This window comes from Danio rerio, chromosome 13, assembly GCF_049306965.1.
Source record: "Danio rerio strain Tuebingen ecotype United States chromosome 13, GRCz12tu, whole genome shotgun sequence".
Classification (NCBI taxonomy): domain Eukaryota; kingdom Metazoa; phylum Chordata; class Actinopteri; order Cypriniformes; family Danionidae; genus Danio; species Danio rerio.
In genome coordinates, this window is record NC_133188.1 from 17275585 (window position 1) to 17293093 (window position 17509).

Here is a 17509-nt window from a genome sequence, read left to right on the forward strand (position 1 = left end):
TGAAAATTAGCTTTTCAGAGCCAGCAGAGGTCAAAATAAGCAGTAATGCAAACTCAGTCATAGACATAGATTTTCACTTGCAACTTGCTTTAACATGTTTAACAGTGCATGAAATGTTGTCTAAAACAAAAAGAAAATGCTTTTTAGTGGCTGGAAATGGTTTTATCACATTCTGAATTGAACGTTGAAAATGAGCTTTTCAGAGCCAGCAGAGGTCAAAATAAGCAGTAATGCAAACTCAGTCAGAGACAAAGATTTTTACTTGCAACTTGCTTTAACATGTTTAACAGTGCATGAAATGTTGTCTAAAACAAAAAGAAAATGCTTTTTAGTGGCTGGAACTGGTTTTATCACATTCTGAATTGAACGTTGAAAATGAGCTTTTCAGAGCCAGCAGAGGTCAAAATAAGCAGTGATGCAAACTCAGTCATAGACATAGATTTTCACTTGCAACTTTCTTAAACATATTTAACAGTGCATGAAATGTTGTCTAAAACAAAAAGAAAATGCTTTTTAGTGGCTGGAACTGGTTTTATCACATTCTGAATTGAACGTTGAAAATGAGCTTTTCAGAGCCAGCAGAGGTCAAAATAAGCAGTAATGCAAACTCAGTCAGAGACATAGATTTTCACTTGCAACTTGCTTTAACATGTTTAACAGTGCATGAAATGTTGTCTAAAACAAAAAGATAATGCTTTTTAGTGGCTGGAACTGGTTTTATCACATTCTGAATTGAACGTTGAAAATGAGCTTTTCAGAGCCAGCAGAGGTCAAAATAAGCAGTAATGCAAACTCAGTCATAGACATAGATTTTAACTTGCAACTTGCTTTAACATGTTTAACAGTGCATGAAATGTTATCTAAAACAAAAAGAATAATGCATTTTAGTGGCTGGATCTGGTTTTATCACTTTCTGAATTCAACGTTGAAAATGAGCTGTTCTCAGCCAGCAGAGGTCAAAATAAGCAGTAATGCAAACTCAGTCAGAGACATAGATTTTCACTTGCAACTTGCTTTAACATGTTTAACAGTGCATGAATTGTTGTCTAAAACAAAAAGAAAATGCTTTTTAGTGGCTGGAAATGGTTTTATCACATTCTGAATTGAACGTTGAAAATGAGCTTTTCAGAGCCAGCAGAGGTCAAAATAAGCAGTGATGCAAACTCAGTCATAGACATAGATTTTCACTTGCAACTTTCTTAAACATATTTAACAGTGCATGAAATGTTGTCTAAAACAAAAAGAAAATGCTTTTTAGTGGCTGGAACTGGTTTTATCACATTCTGAATTGAACGTTGAAAATGAGCTTTTCAGAGCCAGCAGAGGTCAAAATAAGCAGTAATGCAAACTCAGTCAGAGACATAGATTTTCACTTGCAACTTGCTTTAACATGTTTAACAGTGCATGAAATGTTGTCTAAAACAAAAAGATAATGCTTTTTAGTGGCTGGAACTGGTTTTATCACATTCTGAATTGAACGTTGAAAATGAGCTTTTCAGAGCCAGCAGAGGTCAAAATAAGCAGTAATGCAAACTCAGTCATAGACATAGATTTTCACTTGCAACTTGCTTTAACATGTTTAACAGTGCATGAAATGTTGTCTAAAACAAAAAGAAAATGCTTTTTAGTGGCTGGATCTGGTTTTATCACATTCTGAATTGAACGTTGAAAATGAGCTTTTCAGAGCCAGCAGAGGTCAAAATAAGCACTAATGCAAACTCAGTCATAGACATAGATTTTCACTTGCAAATTGCTTTAACATGTTTAACAGTGCATGAATTGTTGTCTAAAACAAAAAGAAAATGCTTTTTAGTGGCTGGAACTGGTTTTATCACATTCTGAATTGAACGTTGAAAATGAGCTTTTTAGAGCCAGCAGAGGTCAAAATAAGCAGTGATGCAAACTCAGTCATAGACATAGATTTTCACTTGCAACTTTCTTAAACATATTTAACAGTGCATGAAATGTTGTCTAAAACAAAAAGAAAATGCTTTTTAGTGGCTGGAACTGGTTTTATCACATTCTGAATTGAACGTTGAAAATTAGCTTTTCAGAGCCAGCAGAGGTCAAAATAAGCAGTAATGCAAACTCAGTCAGAGACATAGATTTTCACTTGCAACTTGCTTTAACATGTTTAACAGTGCATGAAATGTTGTCTAAAACAAAAAGATAATGCTTTTTAGTGGCTGGAACTGGTTTTATCACATTCTGAATTGAACGTTGAAAATGAGCTTTTCAGAGCCAGCAGAGGTCAAAATAAGCAGTAATGCAAACTCAGTCATAGACATAGATTTTAACTTGCAACTTGCTTTAACATGTTTAACAGTGCATGAAATGTTATCTAAAACAAAAAGAATAATGCATTTTAGTGGCTGGATCTGGTTTTATCACATTCTGTATTGGACGTTGAAAATGAGCTTTTCAAAGCCAGCAGAGGTCAAAATAAGCAGTAATGCAAACTCAGTCAAAGACATAGATTTTCACTTGCAACTTGCTTTAACATGTTTAACAGTGCATGAATTGTTGTCTAAAACAAAAAGAAAATGCTTTTTAGTGGCTGGAAATGGTTTTATCACATTCTGAATTGAACGTTGAAAATGAGCTTTTCAGAGCCAGCAGAGGTCAAAATAAGCAGTAATGCAAACTCAGTCAGAGACAAAGATTTTCACTTGCAACTTGCTTTAACATGTTTAACAGTGCATGAAATGTTGTCTAAAACAAAAAGAAAATGCTTTTTAGTGGCTGGAACTGGTTTTATCACATTCTGAATTGAACGTTGAAAATGAGCTTTTCAGAGCCAGCAGAGGTCAAAATAAGCAGTGATGCAAACTCAGTCATAGACATAGATTTTCACTTGCAACTTTCTTAAACATATTTAACAGTGCATGAAATGTTGTCTAAAACAAAAAGAAAATGCTTTTTAGTGGCTGGAACTGGTTTTATCACATTCTGAATTGAACGTTGAAAATGAGCTTTTCAGAGCCAGCAGAGGTCAAAATAAGCAGTAATGCAAACTCAGTCAGAGACATAGATTTTCACTTGCAACTTGCTTTAACATGTTTAACAGTGCATGAAATGTTGTCTAAAACAAAAAGATAATGCTTTTTAGTGGCTGGAACTGGTTTTATCACATTCTGAATTGAACGTTGAAAATGAGCTTTTCAGAGCCAGCAGAGGTCAAAATAAGCAGTAATGCAAACTCAGTCATAGACATAGATTTTAACTTGCAACTTGCTTTATCATGTTTAACAGTGCATGAAATGTTATCTAAAACAAAAAGAATAATGCATTTTAGTGGCTGGATCTGGTTTTATCACATTCTGAATTGAACGTTGAAAATGAGCTTTTCAGAGCCAGCAGAGGTCAAAATAAGCAGTAATGCAAACTCAGTCAGAGACATAGATTTTCACTTGCAACTTGCTTTAACATGTTTAACAGTGCATGAAATGTTGTCTAAAACAAAAAGAAAATGCTTTTTAGTGGCTGGATCTGGTTTTTATCACATTCTGAATTGAACGTTGAAAATGAGCTTTTCAGAGCCAGCAGAGGTCAAAATAAGCAGTAATGCAAACTCAGTCATAGACATAGATTTTCACTTGCAACTTGCTTTAACATGTTTAACAGTGCATGAAATGTTGTCTAAAACAAAAAGAATGATGCATTTTAGTGGCTGGATCTGGTTTTATCACTTTCTGAATTCAACGTTGAAAATGAGCTTTTCAGAGCCAGCAGAGGTCAAAATAAGCAGTAATGCAAACTCAGTCGTAGACATAGATTTTCACTTGCAACTTGCTTTAACATGTTTAACAGTGCATGAAATGTTGTCTAAAACAAAAAGAAAATGCTTTTTAGTGGCTGGATATGGTTTTTATCACATTCTGAATTGAACGTTGAAAATGAGCTTTTCAGAGCCAGCAGAGGTCAAAATAAGCAGTAATGCAAACTCAGTCATAGACATAGATTTTCACTTGCAACTTGCTTTAACATGTTTACCAGTGCATGAAATGTTGTCTAAAACAAAAAGAATGATGCATTTTAGTGGCTGGATCTGGTTTTATCACTTTCTGAATTCAACGTTAAAAATGAGCTTTTCAGAGCCAGCAGAGGTCAAAATAAGCAGTAATGCAAACTCAGTCGTAGACATAGATTTTCACTTGCAACTTGCTTTAACATGTTTAACAGTGCATGAAATGTTGTCTAAAACAAAAAGAAAATGCTTTTTAGTGGCTGGAACTGGTTTTATCACATTCTGAATTGGACGTTGAAAATGAGCTTTTCAGAGCCAGCAGAGGTCAAAATAAGCAGTAATGCAAACTCAGTCAGAGACAAAGATTTTCACTTGCAACTTGCTTTAACATGTTTAACAGTGCATGAAATGTTGTCTAAAACAAAAAGAAAATGCTTTTTAGTGGCTGGAACTGGTTTTATCACATTCTGAATTGAACGTTGAAAATGAGCTTTTCAGAGCCAGCAGAGGTCAAAATAAGCAGTGATGCAAACTCAGTCATAGACATAGATTTTCACTTGCAACTTTCTTAAACATATTTAACAGTGCATGAAATGTTGTCTAAAACAAAAAGAAAATGCTTTTTAGTGGCTGGAACTGGTTTTATCAGATTCTGAATTGAACGTTGAAAATTAGCTTTTCAGAGCCAGCAGAGGTCAAAATAAGCAGTAATGCAAACTCAGTCATAGACATAGATTTTCACTTGCAACTTGCTTTAACATGTTTAACATTGCATGAAATGTTGTCTTAAACAAAAAGAAAATGCTTTTTAGTGGCTGGAAATGGTTTTATCACATTCTGATTTGAACGTTGAAAATGAGCTTTTCAGAGCCAGCAGAGGTCAAAATAAGCAGTAATGCAAACTCAGTCAGAGACAAAGATTTTCACTTGCAACTTGCTTTAACATGTTTAACAGTGCATGAAATGTTGTCTAAAACAAAAAGAAAATGCTTTTTAGTGGCTGGAACTGGTTTTATCACATTCTGAATTGAACGTTGAAAATGAGCTTTTCAGAGCCAGCAGAGGTCAAAATAAGCAGTGATGCAAACTCAGTCATAGACATAGATTTTCACTTGCAACTTTCTTAAACATATTTAACAGTCCATGAAATGTTGTCTAAAACAAAAAGAAAATGCTTTTTAGTGGCTGGAACTGGTTTTATCACATTCTGAATTGAACGTTGAAAATGAGCTTTTCAGAGCCAGCAGAGGTCAAAATAAGCAGTAATGCAAACTCAGTCAGAGACATAGATTTTCACTTGCAACTTGCTTTAACATGTTTAACAGTGCATGAAATGTTGTCTAAAACAAAAAGATAATGCTTTTTAGTGGCTGGAACTGGTTTTATCACATTCTGAATTGAACGTTGAAAATGAGCTTTTCAGAGCCAGCAGAGGTCAAAATAAGCAGTGATGCAAACTCAGTCATAGACATAGATTTTCACTTGCAACTTTCTTAAACATATTTAACAGTGCATGAAATGTTGTCTAAAACAAAAAGAAAATGCTTTTTAGTGGCTGGAACTGGTTTTATCACATTCTGAATTGAACGTTGAAAATGAGCTTTTCAGAGCCAGCAGAGGTCAAAATAAGCAGTAATGCAAACTCAGTCAGAGACATAGATTTTCACTTGCAACTTGCTTTAACATGTTTAACAGTGCATGAAATGTTGTCTAAAACAAAAAGATAATGCTTTTTAGTGGCTGGAACTGGTTTTATCACATTCTGAATTGAACGTTGAAAATGAGCTTTTCAGAGCCAGCAGAGGTCAAAATAAGCAGTAATGCAAACTCAGTCATAGACATAGATTTTCACTTGCAACTTGCTTTAACATGTTTAACAGTGCATGAAATGTTGTCTAAAACAAAAAGAAAATGCTTTTTAGTGGCTGGATCTGGTTTTATCACATTCTGAATTGAACGTTGAAAATGAGCTTTTCAGAGCCAGCAGAGGTCAAAATAAGCACTAATGCAAACTCAGTCATAGACATAGATTTTCACTTGCAAATTGCTTTAACATGTTTAACAGTGCATGAATTGTTGTCTAAAACAAAAAGAAAATGCTTTTTAGTGGCTGGAACTGGTTTTATCACATTCTGAATTGAACGTTGAAAATGAGCTTTTTAGAGCCAGCAGAGGTCAAAATAAGCAGTGATGCAAACTCAGTCATAGACATAGATTTTCACTTGCAACTTTCTTAAACATATTTAACAGTGCATGAAATGTTGTCTAAAACAAAAAGAAAATGCTTTTTAGTGGCTGGAACTGGTTTTATCACATTCTGAATTGAACGTTGAAAATTAGCTTTTCAGAGCCAGCAGAGGTCAAAATAAGCAGTAATGCAAACTCAGTCAGAGACATAGATTTTCACTTGCAACTTGCTTTAACATGTTTAACAGTGCATGAAATGTTGTCTAAAACAAAAAGATAATGCTTTTTAGTGGCTGGAACTGGTTTTATCACATTCTGAATTGAACGTTGAAAATTAGCTTTTCAGAGCCAGCAGAGGTCAAAATAAGCAGTAATGCAAACTCAGTCATAGATATAGATTTTAACTTGCAACTTGCTTTAACATGTTTAACAGTGCATGAAATGTTATCTAAAACAAAAAGAATAATGCATTTTAGTGGCTGGATCTGGTTTTATCACATTCTGTATTGGACGTTGAAAATGAGCTTTTCAGAGCCAGCTGAGGTCAAAATAAGCAGTAATGCAAACTCAGTCATAGACATAGATTTTCACTTGCAACTTGCTTTAACATGTTTAACAGTGCATGAAATGTTGTCTAAAACAAAAAGAATGATGCATTTTAGTGGCTGGATCTGGTTTTATCACTTTCTGAATTCAACGTTGAAAATGAGCTGTTCTCAGCCAGCAGAGGTCAAAATAAGCAGTAATGCAAACTCAGTCAAAGACATAGATTTTCACTTGCAACTTGCTTTAACATGTTTAACAGTGCATGAATTGTTGTCTAAAACAAAAAGAAAATGCTTTTTAGTGGCTGGAAATGGTTTTATCACATTCTGAATTGAACGTTGAAAATGAGCTTTTCAGAGCCAGCAGAGGTCAAAATAAGCAGTAATGCAAACTCAGTCAGAGACAAAGATTTTCACTTGCAACTTGCTTTAACATGTTTAACAGTGCATGAAATGTTGTTTAAAACAAAAAGAAAATGCTTTTTAGTGGCTGGAACTGGTTTTATCACATTCTGAATTGAACGTTGAAAATGAGCTTTTCAGAGCCAGCAGAGGTCAAAATAAGCAGTGATGCAAACTCAGTCATAGACATAGATTTTCACTTGCAACTTTCTTAAACATATTTAACAGTGCATGAAATGTTGTCTAAAACAAAAAGAAAATGCTTTTTAGTGGATGGAACTGGTTTTATCACATTCTGAATTGAACGTTGAAAATTAGCTTTTCAGAGCCAGCAGAGGTCAAAATAAGCAGTAATGCAAACTCAGTCAGAGACATAGATTTTCACTTGCAACTTGCTTTAACATGTTTAACAGTGCATGAAATGTTGTCTAAAACAAAAAGATAATGCTTTTTAGTGGCTGGAACTGGTTTTATCACATTCTGAATTGAACGTTGAAAATTAGCTTTTCAGAGCCAGCAGAGGTCAAAATAAGCAGTAATGCAAACTCAGTCATAGACATAGATTTTAACTTGCAACTTGCTTTAACATGTTTAACAGTGCATGAAATGTTATCTAAAACAAAAAGAATAATGCATTTTAGTGGCTGGATCTGGTTTTATCACATTCTGTATTGGACGTTGAAAATGAGCTTTTCAGAGCCAGCAGAGGTCAAAATAAGCAGTAATGCAAACTCAGTCATAGACATAGATTTTCACTTGCAACTTGCTTTAACATGTTTAACAGTGCATGAAATGTTGTCTAAAACAAAAAGAATGATGCATTTTAGTGGTTGGATCTGGTTTTATCACTTTCTGAATTCAACGTTGAAAATGAGCTGTTCTCAGCCAGCAGAGGTCAAAATAAGCAGTAATGCAAACTCAGTCAAAGACATAGATTTTCACTTGCAACTTGCTTTAACATGTTTAACAGTGCATGAATTGTTGTCTAAAACAAAAAGAAAATGCTTTTTAGTGGCTGGAAATGGTTTTATCACATTCTGAATTGAACGTTGAAAATGAGCTTTTCAGAGCCAGCAGAGGTCAAAATAAGCAGTAATGCAAACTCAGTCAGAGACAAAGATTTTCACTTGCAACTTGCTTTAACATGTTTAACAGTGCATGAAATGTTGTCTTAAATAAAAAGAAAATGCTTTTTAGTGGCTGGAACTGGTTTTATCACATTCTGAATTGAACGTTGAAAATGAGCTTTTCAGAGCCAGCAGAGGTCAAAATAAGCAGTGATGCAAACTCAGTCATAGACATAGATTTTCACTTGCAACTTGCTTTAACATGTTTAACAGTGCATGAAATGTTGTCTAAAACAAAAAGATAATGCTTTTTAGTGGCTGGAACTGGTTTTATCACATTCTAAATTGAACGTTGAAAATGAGCTTTTCAGAGCCAGCAGAGGTCAAAATAAGCAGTAATGCAAACTCAGTCAGAGACATAGATTTTCACTTGCAACTTGCTTTAACATGTTTAACAGTGCATGAAATGTTGTCTAAAACAAAAAGAAAATGCTTTTTAGTGGCTGGAACTGGTTTTATCACATTCTGAATTGAACGTTGAAAATTAGCTTTTCAGAGCCAGCAGAGGTCAAAATAAGCAGTAATGCAAACTCAGTCAGAGACATAGATTTTCACTTGCAACTTGCTTTAACATGTTTAACAGTGCATGAAATGTTGTCTAAAACAAAAAGATAATGCTTTTTAGTGGCTGGAACTGGTTTTATCACATTCTGAATTGAACGTTGAAAATGAGCTTTTCAGAGCCAGCAGAGGTCAAAATAAGCAGTAATGCAAACTCAGTCATAGACATAGATTTTAACTTGCAACTTGCTTTAACATGTTTAACAGTGCATGAAATGTTATCTAAAACAAAAAGAATAATGCATTTTAGTGGCTGGATCTGGTTTTATCACATTCTGTATTGGACGTTGAAAATGAGCTTTTCAGAGCCAGCAGAGGTCAAAATAAGCAGTAATGCAAACTCAGTCATAGACATAGATTTTCACTTGCAACTTGCTTTAACATGTTTAACAGTGCATGAAATGTTGTCTAAAACAAAAAGAATGATGCATTTTAGTGGCTGGATCTGGTTTTATCACTTTCTGAATTCAACGTTGAAAATGAGCTGTTCTCAGCCAGCAGAGGTCAAAATAAGCAGTAATGCAAACTCAGTCAGAGACATAGATTTTCACTTGCAACTTGCTTTAACATGTTTAACAGTGCATGAATTGTTGTCTAAAACAAAAAGAAAATGCTTTTTAGTGGCTGGAAATGGTTTTATCACATTCTGAATTGAACGTTGAAAATGAGCTTTTCAGAGCCAGCAGAGGTCAAAATAAGCAGTGATGCAAACTCAGTCATAGACATAGATTTTCACTTGCAACTTGCTTTAACATGTTTAACAGTGCATGAAATGTTGTCTAAAACAAAAAGAAAATGCTCTTTAGTGGCTGGAAATGGTTTTATCACATTCTGAATTGAACGTTGAAAATGAGCTTTTCAGAGCCAGCAGAGGTCAAAATAAGCAGTAATGCAAACTCAGTCATAGACATAGATTTTCACTTGCAACTTTCTTAAACATATTTAACAGTGCATGAAATGTTGTCTAAAACAAAAAGAAAATGCTTTTTAGTGGCTGGAACTGGTTTTATCACATTCTGAATTGAACGTTGAAAATTAGCTTTTCAGAGCCAGCAGAGGTCAAAATAAGCAGTAATGCAAACTCAGTCAGAGACATAGATTTTCACTTGCAACTTGCTTTAACATGTTTAACAGTGCATGAATTGTTGTCTAAAACAAAAAGAAAATGCTTTTTAGTGGCTGGAAATGGTTTTATCACATTCTGAATTGAACGTTGAAAATGAGCTTTTCAGAGCCAGCAGAGGTCAAAATAAGCAGTAATGCAAACTCAGTCAGAGACAAAGATTTTCACTTGCAACTTGCTTTAACATGTTTAACAGTGCATGAAATGTTGTCTTAAATAAAAAGAAAATGCTTTTTAGTGGCTGGAACTGGTTTTATCACATTCTGAATTGAACGTTGAAAATGAGCTTTTCAGAGCCAGCAGAGGTCAAAATAAGCAGTGATGCAAACTCAGTCATAGACATAGATTTTCACTTGCAACTTGCTTTAACATGTTTAACAGTGCATGAAATGTTGTCTAAAACAAAAAGATAATGCTTTTTAGTGGCTGGAACTGGTTTTATCACATTCTAAATTGAACGTTGAAAATGAGCTTTTCAGAGCCAGCAGAGGTCAAAATAAGCAGTAATGCAAACTCAGTCAGAGACATAGATTTTCACTTGCAACTTGCTTTAACATGTTTAACAGTGCATGAAATGTTGTCTAAAACAAAAAGAAAATGCTTTTTAGTGGCTGGAACTGGTTTTATCACATTCTGAATTGAACGTTGAAAATTAGCTTTTCAGAGCCAGCAGAGGTCAAAATAAGCAGTAATGCAAACTCAGTCAGAGACATAGATTTTCACTTGCAACTTGCTTTAACATGTTTAACAGTGCATGAAATGTTGTCTAAAACAAAAAGATAATGCTTTTTAGTGGCTGGAACTGGTTTTATCACATTCTGAATTGAACGTTGAAAATGAGCTTTTCAGAGCCAGCAGAGGTCAAAATAAGCAGTAATGCAAACTCAGTCATAGACATAGATTTTAACTTGCAACTTGCTTTAACATGTTTAACAGTGCATGAAATGTTATCTAAAACAAAAAGAATAATGCATTTTAGTGGCTGGATCTGGTTTTATCACATTCTGTATTGGACGTTGAAAATGAGCTTTTCAGAGCCAGCAGAGGTCAAAATAAGCAGTAATGCAAACTCAGTCATAGACATAGATTTTCACTTGCAACTTGCTTTAACATGTTTAACAGTGCATGAAATGTTGTCTAAAACAAAAAGAATGATGCATTTTAGTGGCTGGATCTGGTTTTATCACTTTCTGAATTCAACGTTGAAAATGAGCTGTTCTCAGCCAGCAGAGGTCAAAATAAGCAGTAATGCAAACTCAGTCAGAGACATAGATTTTCACTTGCAACTTGCTTTAACATGTTTAACAGTGCATGAATTGTTGTCTAAAACAAAAAGAAAATGCTTTTTAGTGGCTGGAAATGGTTTTATCACATTCTGAATTGAACGTTGAAAATGAGCTTTTCAGAGCCAGCAGAGGTCAAAATAAGCAGTGATGCAAACTCAGTCATAGACATAGATTTTCACTTGCAACTTGCTTTAACATGTTTAACAGTGCATGAAATGTTGTCTAAAACAAAAAGAAAATGCTCTTTAGTGGCTGGAAATGGTTTTATCACATTCTGAATTGAACGTTGAAAATGAGCTTTTCAGAGCCAGCAGAGGTCAAAATAAGCAGTAATGCAAACTCAGTCAGAGACATAGATTTTCACTTGCAACTTGCTTTAACATGTTTAACAGTGCATGAAATGTTGTCTAAAACAAAAAGATAATGCTTTTTAGTGGCTGGAACTGGTTTTATCACATTCTGAATTGAACGTTGAAAATTAGCTTTTCAGAGCCAGCAGAGGTCAAAATAAGCAGTAATGCAAACTCAGTCATAGACATAGATTTTAACTTGCAACTTGCTTTAACATGTTTAACAGTGCATGAAATGTTATCTAAAACAAAAAGAATAATGCATTTTAGTGGCTGGATCTGGTTTTATCACATTCTGTATTGGACGTTGAAAATGAGCTTTTCAGAGCCAGCAGAGGTCAAAATAAGCAGTAATGCAAACTCAGTCATAGACATAGATTTTCACTTGCAACTTGCTTTAACATGTTTAACAGTGCATGAAATGTTGTCTAAAACAAAAAGAATGATGCATTTTAGTGGCTGGATCTGGTTTTATCACTTTCTGAATTCAACGTTGAAAATGAGCTGTTCTCAGCCAGCAGAGGTCAAAATAAGCAGTAATGCAAACTCAGTCAAAGACATAGATTTTCACTTGCAACTTGCTTTAACATGTTTAACAGTGCATGAATTGTTGTCTAAAACAAAAAGAAAATGCTTTTTAGTGGCTGGAAATGGTTTTATCACATTCTGAATTGAACGTTGAAAATGAGCTTTTCAGAGCCAGCAGAGGTCAAAATAAGCAGTAATGCAAACTCAGTCAGAGACAAAGATTTTCACTTGCAACTTGCTTTAACATGTTTAACAGTGCATGAAATGTTGTCTTAAATAAAAAGAAAATGCTTTTTAGTGGCTGGAACTGGTTTTATCACATTCTGAATTGAACGTTGAAAATGAGCTTTTCAGAGCCAGCAGAGGTCAAAATAAGCAGTGATGCAAACTCAGTCATAGACATAGATTTTCACTTGCAACTTGCTTTAACATGTTTAACAGTGCATGAAATGTTGTCTAAAACAAAAAGATAATGCTTTTTAGTGGCTGGAACTGGTTTTATCACATTCTAAATTGAACGTTGAAAATGAGCTTTTCAGAGCCAGCAGAGGTCAAAATAAGCAGTAATGCAAACTCAGTCAGAGACATAGATTTTCACTTGCAACTTGCTTTAACATGTTTAACAGTGCATGAAATGTTGTCTAAAACAAAAAGAAAATGCTTTTTAGTGGCTGGAACTGGTTTTATCACATTCTGAATTGAACGTTGAAAATTAGCTTTTCAGAGCCAGCAGAGGTCAAAATAAGCAGTAATGCAAACTCAGTCAGAGACATAGATTTTCACTTGCAACTTGCTTTAACATGTTTAACAGTGCATGAAATGTTGTCTAAAACAAAAAGATAATGCTTTTTAGTGGCTGGAACTGGTTTTATCACATTCTGAATTGAACGTTGAAAATGAGCTTTTCAGAGCCAGCAGAGGTCAAAATAAGCAGTAATGCAAACTCAGTCATAGACATAGATTTTCACTTGCAACTTGCTTTAACATGTTTAACAGTGCATGAAATGTTGTCTAAAACAAAAAGAATGATGCATTTTAGTGGCTGGATCTGGTTTTATCACTTTCTGAATTCAACGTTGAAAATGAGCTGTTCTCAGCCAGCAGAGGTCAAAATAAGCAGTAATGCAAACTCAGTCAGAGACATAGATTTTCACTTGCAACTTGCTTTAACATGTTTAACAGTGCATGAATTGTTGTCTAAAACAAAAAGAAAATGCTTTTTAGTGGCTGGAAATGGTTTTATCACATTCTGAATTGAACGTTGAAAATGAGCTTTTCAGAGCCAGCAGAGGTCAAAATAAGCAGTGATGCAAACTCAGTCATAGACATAGATTTTCACTTGCAACTTGCTTTAACATGTTTAACAGTGCATGAAATGTTGTCTAAAACAAAAAGAAAATGCTCTTTAGTGGCTGGAAATGGTTTTATCACATTCTGAATTGAACGTTGAAAATGAGCTTTTCAGAGCCAGCAGAGGTCAAAATAAGCAGTAATGCAAACTCAGTCAGAGACATAGATTCTCACTTGCAACTTGCTTTAACATGTTTAACAGTGCATGAAATGTTGTCTAAAACAAAAAGAAAATGCTTTTTAGTGGCTGGAACTGGTTTTATCACATTCTGAATTGAATGTTGAAAATGAGCTTTTCAGAGCCAGCAGAGGTCAAAATAAGCAGTGATGCAAACTCAGTCATAGACATAGATTTTCACTTGCAACTTTCTTAAAAATATTTAACAGTGCGTGAAATGTTGTCTAAAACAAAAAAGAAAATGCTTTTTAGTGGCTGGAACTGGTTTTATCACATTCTGAATTGAACGTTGAAAATGAGCTTTTCAGAGCCAGCAGAGGTCAAAATAAGCAGTAATGCAAACTCAGTCAGAGACATAGATTTTCACTTGCAACTTGCTTTAACATGTTTAACAGTGCATGAAATGTTGTCTAAAACAAAAAGATAATGCTTTTTAGTGGCTGGAACTGGTTTTATCACATTCTGAATTGAACGTTGAAAATGAGCTTTTCAGAGCCAGCAGAGGTCAAAATAAGCAGTAATGCAAACTCAGTCATAGACATAGATTTTAACTTGCAACTTGCTTTATCATGTTTAACAGTGCATGAAATGTTATCTAACAACAAAAAGAATAATGCATTTTAGTGGCTGGATCTGGTTTTATCACATTCTGAATTGAACGTTGAAAATGAGCTTTTCAGAGCCAGCAGAGGTCAAAATAAGCAGTAATGCAAACTCAGTCAGAGACATAGATTTTCACTTGCAACTTGCTTTAACATGTTTAACAGTGCATGAAATGTTGTCTAAAACAAAAAGAAAATGCTTTTTAGTGGCTGGATCTGGTTTTTATCACATTCTGAATTGAACGTTGAAAATGAGCTTTTCAGAGCCAGCAGAGGACAAAATAAGCAGTAATGCAAACTCAGTCATAGACATAGATTTTCACTTGCAACTTGCTTTAACATGTTTAACAGTGCATGAAATGTTGTCTAAAACAAAAAGAATGATGCATTTTAGTGGCTGGATCTGGTTTTATCACTTTCTGAATTCAACGTTGAAAATGAGCTTTTCAGAGCCAGCAGAGGTCAAAATAAGCAGTAATGCAAACTCAGTCGTAGACATAGATTTTCACTTGCAACTTGCTTTAACATGTTTAACAGTGCATGAAATGTTGTCTAAAACAAAAAAGAATGATGCATTTTATGGCTGGATCTGTTTTTATCACTTTCTGAATTGGACGTTGAAAATGAGCTTATCTCAGCCAGCAGAGAGGTCAAATCACAGTAATGCAAACTCAGTCAGAGACATAGATTTTCACTTGCAACTTGCTTTAACATGTTTAACAGTGCATGAAATGTTGTCTAAAACAAAAAAGAATGATGCATTTTATGGCTGGATCTTTTTTTATTACTTTCTGAATTGGACGTTGAAAATGAGCTTATCTCAGCCAGCAGAGAGGTCAAATCACAGTAATGCAAACTCAGTCAGAGACATAGATTTTCACTTGCAACTTGCTTTAACATGTTTAACAGTGCATGAAATGTTGTCTAAAACAAAAAGATAATGCTTTTTAGTGGCTGGATCTGGTTTTTATCACATTCTGAATTGAACGTTGAAAATGAGCTTTTCAGAGCCAGCAGAGGACAAAATAAGCAGTAATGCAAACTCAGTCATAGACATAGATTTTCACTTGCAACTTGCTTTAACATGTTTAACAGTGCATGAAATGTTGTCTAAAACAAAAAGAATGATGCATTTTAGTGGCTGGATCTGGTTTTATCACTTTCTGAATTCAACGTTGAAAATGAGCTTTTCAGAGCCAGCAGAGGTCAAAATAAGCAGTAATGCAAACTCAGTCGTAGACATAGATTTTCACTTGCAACTTGCTTTAACATGTTTAACAGTGCATGAAATGTTGTCTAAAACAAAAAAGAATGATGCATTTTATGGCTGGATCTGTTTTTATCACTTTCTGAATTGGACGTTGAAAATGAGCTTATCTCAGCCAGCAGAGAGGTCAAATCACAGTAATGCAAACTCAGTCAGAGACATAGATTTTCACTTGCAACTTGCTTTAACATGTTTAACAGTGCATGAAATGTTGTCTAAAACAAAAAAGAATGATGCATTTTATGGCTGGATCTTTTTTTATTACTTTCTGAATTGGACGTTGAAAATGAGCTTATCTCAGCCAGCAGAGAGGTCAAATCACAGTAATGCAAACTCAGTCAGAGACATAGATTTTCACTTGCAACTTGCTTTAACATGTTTAACAGTGCATAAAATGTTGTCTAAAACAAAAAGATAATGCTTTTTAGTGGCTGGAACTGGTTTTATCACATTCTGAATTGAACGTTGAAAATGAGCTTTTCAGAGCCAGCAGAGGTCAAAATAAGCAGTAATGCAAACTCAGTCAGAGACATAGATTTTCACTTGCAACTTGCTTTAACATGTTTAACAGTGCATGAAATGTTGTCTAAAACAAAAAGATAATGCTTTTTAGTGGCTGGAACTGGTTTTATCACATTCTGAATTGAACGTTGAAAATTAGCTTTTCAGAGCCAGCAGAGGTCAAAATAAGCAGTAATGCAAACTCAGTCATAGACATAGATTTTCACTTGCAACTTGCTTTAACATGTTTAACAGTGCATGAAATGTTGTCTAAAACAAAAAGAAAATGCTTTTTAGTGGCTGGAACTGGTTTTATCACATTCTGAATTGAACGTTGAAAATGAGCTTTTCAGAGCCAGCAGAGGTCAAAATAAGCAGTAATGCAAACTCAGTCATAGACATAGATTTTAACTTGCAACTTGCTTTAACATGTTTAACAGTGCATGAAATGTTGTCTAAAACAAAAAGAATGATGCATTTTAGTGGCTGGATCTGGTTTTATCACTTTCTGAATTCAACGTTGAAAATGAGCTGTTCTCAGCCAGCAGAGGTCAAAATAAGCAGTAATGCAAACTCAGTCAGAGACATAGATTTTCACTTGCAACTTGCTTTAACATGTTTAACAGTGCATGAATTGTTGTCTAAAACAAAAAGAAAATGCTTTTTAGTGGCTGGAAATGGTTTTATCACATTCTGAATTGAACGTTGAAAATGAGCTTTTCAGAGCCAGCAGAGGTCAAAATAAGCAGTGATGCAAACTCAGTCATAGACATAGATTTTCACTTGCAACTTGCTTTAACATGTTTAACAGTGCATGAAATGTTGTCTAAAACAAAAAGAAAATGCTCTTTAGTGGCTGGAAATGGTTTTATCACATTCTGAATTGAACGTTGAAAATGAGCTTTTCAGAGCCAGCAGAGGTCAAAATAAGCAGTAATGCAAACTCAGTCAGAGACATAGATTCTCACTTGCAACTTGCTTTAACATGTTTAACAGTGCATGAAATGTTGTCTAAAACAAAAAGAAAATGCTTTTTAGTGGCTGGAACTGGTTTTATCACATTCTGAATTGAATGTTGAAAATGAGCTTTTCAGAGCCAGCAGAGGTCAAAATAAGCAGTGATGCAAACTCAGTCATAGACATAGATTTTCACTTGCAACTTTCTTAAAAATATTTAACAGTGCGTGAAATGTTGTCTAAAACAAAAAAGAAAATGCTTTTTAGTGGCTGGAACTGGTTTTATCACATTCTGAATTGAACGTTGAAAATGAGCTTTTCAGAGCCAGCAGAGGTCAAAATAAGCAGTAATGCAAACTCAGTCAGAGACATAGATTTTCACTTGCAACTTGCTTTAACATGTTTAACAGTGCATGAAATGTTGTCTAAAACAAAAAGATAATGCTTTTTAGTGGCTGGAACTGGTTTTATCACATTCTGAATTGAACGTTGAAAATGAGCTTTTCAGAGCCAGCAGAGGTCAAAATAAGCAGTAATGCAAACTCAGTCATAGACATAGATTTTAACTTGCAACTTGC